Consider the following 7,565-nt stretch of genomic DNA (forward strand, 5'->3'; position numbering starts at 1 on the left):
TGTGCGTGCGTGCCCAAGATCCCGAGAGGAGAATGGAGGAGAAGGGATTGCGGCGTGGCCATCCCCCCTGGGGGGTGATTTCCTGCTTTCTGTCTCTGTCTGTCTGGCGAGCGCACGCGCCCTATAGCAAAAACCTCTCAAAAAAAAAAAAAAAAGTCATTAAGTGTTAAATGCTTTAACTGTGATTAAGTAGCTAGAGGTCTACTGTCTAAGGCACCTGCGTGTACTTAAAGTGGGCATGTGGAAGAGAATTCAGGACTTGGTAGATGTCTTTGACTTAATCTTGGTTAGATCACTCCTTGAAAGACAGCATATTCCAAATATTTAACTTTGGTCTAAAAGAGGCAAAACTTTCTTTTTTGGAAATTTTAATGTTCTCCATCTGCAAAAATGTTAACAGGATTAAAGAGTAAGTGGCAGATACTACCTCTCGGATGTCAGAGCATATTATGCATCGTCACTGTATCAGAATGATATTGCTAGAAAAGGAATTGGATCTAGATCTCTTTTTCATAAATAAGACAAGTATGTTGGAAAGTTAATTGCCATCGTGAGGATATTAAGATGGAAACCATTAGAGGTGATTAATTCATAAGGACTCCATTCCCATAAATGAATTAATACCATTTATCATGGCAGTGGGTTAGTTATTGAGGGGGAGTAGGCTCCTGATGAAAGAATGAGTTCATTCTGATTTCATCTCTCTGTTCTGGGTGATTGTTTCCACCTTTTGCTACAAGATGAGGTACTTACTAGATGCTGTTGCCATGTTCTTGGACTATGCAGTCTCCACAGTTGTAAGCCAAATAAACCTCGACTGTCTATAAATTACCCAGTCTGTGGTATTTAGTTATAGAAGCTGAAAACAAACTAAAACAAAAAGTTTGAGGTAGTACTGAGGCAGCATGAACCAGTCATACAGCTGCCCTCAATAGGTAAAAGAGAACAAATACTGACTTTCTTCCTCATATAGCAAAAAGTTCCAATAAGGAAACTTTTTTATTTGGTTTTGAATGCCAGAGTCCATGCATGTGCACTGTGACAGAGAAAGCCAGCATTAGCACCCCTCAACGGGGCCCACTCACACTACAATCCCTTCTTCCTCCAATTCTCCATCCCATCAGGATCCTGGGCACTCATGCGTACCTGGTATGTTTTGCAGTATAAGGCTGGGACTCTTAACTGCTATGTACAAGGCCAGCCTCTGGAACCTGTTTTAAATGCTCCCTCTTTTAAGAAATCTCAAGCCACTACAATTGTGTTCTTCTGCCCTATCTTCCCAGATTAATGTACTGGTACTTAGCTTATATATCTAAAGAAAATGGGTGCTTGGGAGCAGGAGTTGGAGTAATGGCTATGTCACCGGACTCCCATGTAGTTCACGGTGGTTCAAGTCCCAGACTTGGTGGCTTAAACTCATGCTGGGCGGGTGTTCATGCGTGCCCAAGGTCCTGAAAGAAGAATGGAGAAGGGATTGCAGTGTGGCCATCCCCCCAGGGGGTGATTTCCCACTTTCTGTCTTTCTCTGTCTTTCTGGTGAGTGTACACGCCCTATAGCAAGAAAAAAAACCAAAAAACAAAAAAAACCTCTCCCCCCAAAAAAGGAAATGGGTGTTAAACAAAAGATACTACAAAATCTTTTGTCTTCTTCTTTGTCTACTTATGTCTCTGAAAAGAGCCTTAGAAGCTAGGGGAGTTTTTGAAAATAACTTCAAACTTAAGGTTCTAGCCTAACCAAAAGTTCTGGTACTTTAAGCAGAGATTTGCTCAATTAGAACTTTATGTAAATCAGCAGCCAGCAGGTGGCACGGTGGATAAGGGAGCTGGACTCCCACATGGCTGACTGTGGTTGGAGTCCAGGACCTGTCAGCTTGCTTTCTCACTCTCTCACTCTGTCCCTCTCTGGGCAAATTAAAATAAACAAATAAATAAATAAAGTTAAATAAAATAATAATTCCTTTTTTGGGGAGAGGTTTTTGCTATAGAGTATGTTTGATTGCCAGAAAGACAGAGACAGACAGAAAGCGAGAAAGCACCCACCCCCCAGAGGGGATGGCCACTCCACAATCCCTTCTCCTCCATTCTACTCTTGGGAACTTGGGCACACACACACGTGCCCAGCATGAGTTTAAGTCACCAGGTCTGGGACTCGAACCATGGTCGACTACATGGGAGTCCAGTGACATAGCCATTATGCTAATTGCTAATCCCTAAATAATCCTTAAACAACAACAAAAAGAACTTTATGTAAATCTGAGTATATATATAACAGAACAAAGTAAAGTATAAGTGTGATTCTATAATCTGTGTGTTCTGCTATAAGTCCCTTCTTTTTTTTTGGAGAGGTTTTTGCTATAGGGCATGTGTGCTCGCCAGAAAGACAGAAAGCAAGAAATCACCCCTGGGGGAGCCAGCCACACCGCAATCCCTTCTCCTCTCAGGATCTTGGGCACGCATGCACATGCGCCCAGCGTGAGTTTAAGCCGCCAGGTCTGGGACTCGAACCGCAGTCGACTACGTGGGAGTCTAGCGACATAGCCATTACGCTAACTGCTGGTCCCTAGAAGTCCTTTCTGACCCAAACTTCAATAACGTTTAGTGTACACTGATGTTTACGATGTATGTGCAAAGTTTGACCACTGTGGATATATGATCACATTTCAGAGTAATAATGCCCTTTACTCAGCTGTGCATCTAGTTAGCCATCCTTTACGAGAGAGTTAACAATGAAATGACAAAATACTTATAGTTGAAAGTTTGTCATATGCCAAGGTACATTAACTTGGTTATGTAACATGATTTCAGATGAATGATTTTTCACTAATCTTCTTATGTACTTTTTGTAGAATAATGTTTATCATAGGGTAAGTACACAATAAATGCATTTAAAAGAATGAGAAAATTAATGATGCCTGTAGTAAGCTGTAAAATGTAATTCTATTTTCACCATAATCAGTGAAAAATGTTAACAAATTGCTATAATTTGGATGTCCCTGAAATTCATGTGCTGAGATTTGGTTGTGTTATAAAGCTGGTAAGTGAAAACTTAATCCCTTCATGGGGGCCCAGGATGAAGCCTCCTGGAGGTGTGATAAGATCATTAGGATGGGGCCCCTACAACTGAGGTCTGGTGGGTTTACAAGAGGGGTAGGAGTTCAGAAGAGGCAGAAATTTAATGGACAACCACTCCGCTCAATATCCGACTTTCTACTATTTTGTGATGCCGAAGAGGCAGAAATTTAATGGACAACCACTCCACTCAATATCTGACTTTCTTCTATTTTGTGATGCATTTGATACTTCCAACAGGCCAGAATCATGAGTCAAACAAACCTGTATTCTTCTAAATTTACTCATTTTTCAGGTATTCCTCTAGGCAATGCAATAATGGACTAGATACAAACTCTAACTGGACAAGCTGGTAATACGTTAAGACAAAAGCTAGTTAAACGTATTCTTTTAAAGAGGATTATCAATGACACTGTATTTTAGAAGAAAATGCTTATTATGTTAAGAAGCATTAGCTTAATAGCTATGTTGCTGGACTCCCATGTAGTCGACTGCGGTTCGCGTCCCAGACCCAGTGGCTTAAAACTCACACCGGGTGCATGTATGTGAGTGCTCAAGATCACGAGAGGAGAATGGAGGAGAAGGAACTGCGGCGTGACCATCCCCCTGGGGGGTGATTTCTCACTTTCTTTCTCTCTGTCTCTCTCTGTCTGGTGAGCGCATGCACCCTATCGCAAAAAACCTCTCCCAAAAAAAAAAAAACCCACATGTATGTTAGGGACCAGAAGGTGGCTGAGTGGTTAAGGTGCTGGACTCCCACATGACTAACTGGAGTCTGAGTCCTGGACTTGGTGGCTTGAAACTCACTGCGGGCTCCTGTACCTGTGTACCCCAAATCCAGAGAGGAGAATGGAGAAGAGATTGCAGCATGGCAACCCCTCCGCCCCTCTCATGGGTAATTTCTTGCTTTCTGCCTCTGTTTTTCTCTAATGAGTATATGTGCCCTATAGCACAAAACAAAACAAAAACTCAAAAACGATATATATGTAAACCAGATTTAGCTTATAAAGCTTAACATCTAAATCTACTTGAAAATAAGCAGCTCATAAAAAGATCAGTATCATATTATTACTACATGTATGGGTCATTAAACTGTTGGACAAAAATAATGATCTTTTAACCACTTCGTTCTTTTGTACTTTTATTATTCAGATATCAACACAATCCGCCTTAGGAATTTATACTTTAGTTATTATTGTATTAAAAAAGGATTCTGGGGGGGGAGCGGGAAGTGATGTGGTGGTTAAGGTGCTGAACTCCCACACGGTTGGAGCCCTGGCTTGAAAATTACACAGGCACATGTGCTGGCATGCCAAAAATCCCAAGAGGAGAATGGAAAAGGAGGAACTGAGGTGTGACCATCTTCTCTGGGAAGGGATTTCTCATTTTCCCCCTTTCAGTTTCCCGCCAGCGTACACACACCCTATTGCAAAAATCTAAACAACAACAAAAAAGTATTCTAGGGTAGCAAGTGGTATGGTCATTAAGGAGCTAGATCCCACATGGCCAACCAAGGTTCAAAACTTGGGCCTGGAGGCTTGCTTTCTCACTTCCCCTCTCTCTCTGTCTCTCTCTAGTCAAATTAAAAAATGATAATAAAATTAATTTTAAAAAAACAACACACTGGGCACATGTGCATGTATGCCCGAAATCCCAAGAGGAGAGTGAAGGAAAAGGGACTACAGGGGATGATTTATCACTTTCCTTCTCTCTCTCTTTCTGTTTGCTCTGGTGAGAACACATATCCTGTGGTGGAAAAAAAAAAAAAATCTAAGTAAAAGATTCTATACATTGTTTCTTAAAAAGGTTCTTTCCCTTAATTAAATTAGATCATCAGCCTACAGTAACAGTATAGGCAGCATATTAGGGTACACACCTGCTAGATGTAATGATGAAAGCATAGGGGAAGTCTTTTATTAACTTAAGTAAGATACAAGGTATTAGCTAAGTGGGAAGCAGAAATAGAAAATGTTCCAGAAGAAAGTATGAGATAATTGTCAAGAGATGTAATAATATGAACTGGGAAACATTTAAAACTTTTTGTTTTTAGGTTTTTGCTACTGGGCATGTATGCTCACCAGAGACAGAGAAAGGGAAAGTTAAAAAACACTACTCCTGGGGCATGGCCAGCAGAGACAGAGAAAGGGAAAGTTAAAAAACACTGCTCATGGGGGATGGCCAGCCGGCAATCCCTTCTCTTCCATTTTCTTCTTGGAATTTTGGGCACATACACACACACACGCACCTAATGCAATGTTCAAGTAGCTGGGTCCAGGACTTAAACAGTGGTCAACCATGGAGGAATGAATACAGTGCCTTAACCTCCCCAACACTTGCTGGCCCAAACACTGTAAAATTTTAAGTGAGCATGTGTAATTTTTTTTACACACCTAATGCAATAGGTACTGTTATTACCTGTTAAAATGCTTGATAGGTTGTCTTTAATTCCCTATCAACGGTCTTTACAATTGAAGATATATCAGGATATTATGAATATCATCTAAAGATACAACTCTGATCAACGTTGTCAAAATTCAAAAGCCTCTAATGAGCTAGTGTAACCTCCTCAGGATAACATCTTTTAAACTGAAGCCCAGGGGCCAGCAGGTGGCATGGTGGTTAAGGTGCTGGACTCCCACATGGCCAACCATGGTTGTTGTTCTGGCTTGTTTTCTCAGTTTCTCTCTCTGGTGAGCACACCTGCACTATAGAAAATTTAAAAAATAATAAAAAATAAATAAGTAAAATAATTATTAAATAATAAATAAACTGAAGCCTAATCTCACCTTTGTAGGCTTCTCCTTCACATTATTTCCATGCATTCTATATTTTCAGCCCTAAAACTATGGAAATTTTAAAAATATTTAATATACACTCATGCCTCTGCATTCATACCACCTACTATTCCTTTTGCTTGGAATGCTCTTGCTTGCTTAGTCATTTGAAAAACTGTTCTATTCCTTATGATTTAGCTCAAATGCTATAGCACTCACTCATCCATTCACCTGACACTTAAGTGTCAGGCACTGGGAATACAAAGCCAGAAAATGGTTAGTGATACGGTAATATAACAGTATTTGTTCCACTTTGTGATGAATCAACTAGTTACCTAATATTGACAAATCTTAATAACATTATGTAAACAAGCTAGATGTAAAAATATATATATACATTACTGTTAAAATTATGAAATACACACTATATATATAACTAAAACAAAAAGGTGCTTGGGAGAGTGGTTCCTTTGGGCCAGAGGGAACAAAATGAGATGACATGGAGCTGACAAAGGAAGGGCTTCACTCAGTCATTTATTTCTCCAGCTGGGTAGTGACTACACACATATTAGTTTTGTTTCTACATTTTGTCTATCGAAAATATTCTATTTTTTAAAAAGGGATTTATAAGGCTTGATGCCCTCCTGAAGGCACTGCAAATCTGTCACGAAACCACTAACTTTAAATGACTATCTATTGTATCTCTTGTAATCTTCTTTGTTTATACAAGCATTTGTTATGTACAACGGGCCTTTAAGGATAGGCAGTTCCCGGTACCAAAATTAGCAGGGCTAACCACTGTACATAGCAGAGACTGTGAAGGTGACGACTAGAAGGGGTGGGTGGGATGAGCTCAGGACAAAAAAAAATTCACACACACACGGATGAAAAGTTACCTACTGAGGACAACGCATAAGATCATCTTTGACTTGACTGACACGCACCGCACGCACGCTCTGAAAAACCACACTGGACGCTACAGAAATGTACAGTGACGAACAGAAATAAACCATACAACAAAAAGATAAATCCAACCCGTCCCCAGGGGATTCCTGACTGGCCGCCTCCCACCCTCCGGGGTTCCATGTCGGACTTCAAAGAGCTGCCGACCCTCGAAGGACGCTGGCCTAGCCCCAGCCTGGCCGCCCCGGCCTCCCAGCAGACCTCCATCTGTCCCCGAGAGCCAGACCGTGTCTCCCCGCGATGAACCGCGGAACGTCTCGCTTTAATGGACGCCGGCCCACTCCCACCAGGGGCCGCCTTTCTTCCTTCTCACCTCCAGCGCAGCCGCCACGACCCAGCCAGGCCCAGCGCCGCGAGCCTCGACTCTCGCTCAAGGATCGGCAGTTCGGAACCCCGACTCCCTGCGCAGCACCACATCCGGCGTCACCCCAGAACCTCCTCGTCCAGCTGGAAAGCAGCGGACCGGCTTCTGCGCGTGCGCAAAACCCGGAGGCCAATTCCGCTCTCGCGCTTCCGACGCGCCCGCCGTGGTCTCGCGGTATTTCCCCTCAGGACGTTCCCCGAGCGCCTAGGCGGTAACCACGCCCCGGAGCTACCGGCAGCGCGCGGCGCCGAGGGGCGCAGGGCGTGCCCGAGGCCAGGGTACGGGGGAAGGCTGCGACGACCAGGGAGGGCCTGTGGGCGGCGGCGGCCCTCGCGTCAGAAACGGCGCGGGGGTGCGGCCCTGTGCGCGCCACCGCCTCCGCCCCTCCGGCCGGC

At 43.1% G+C, this 7,565-nt stretch overlaps 1 protein-coding gene across 1 annotated transcript in view; it reads right to left on the reverse strand.

Annotated features, from left to right (window-relative positions):
* Nucleotides 1-7,366, reverse strand: part of ZBED11 (zinc finger BED-type containing 11) — a 14,589-nt gene extending 7,223 nt beyond the window's left edge. Inside the window, exon 1 of the mRNA XM_006144891.3 lies at nucleotides 7,120-7,366. The gene's annotated coding sequence lies outside the window, so the exon portion shown is untranslated. The remainder of the gene's footprint in view (nucleotides 1-7,119) is intronic.
* Between the last annotated feature and the right edge of the window lie 199 nt (nucleotides 7,367-7,565).

The sequence above is a fragment of the Tupaia chinensis genome, unplaced genomic scaffold, assembly GCF_000334495.1.
Source record: "Tupaia chinensis unplaced genomic scaffold, TupChi_1.0 Scaffold000138_1, whole genome shotgun sequence".
In the NCBI taxonomy this organism is placed as follows: Eukaryota; Metazoa; Chordata; class Mammalia; order Scandentia; family Tupaiidae; genus Tupaia; species Tupaia belangeri.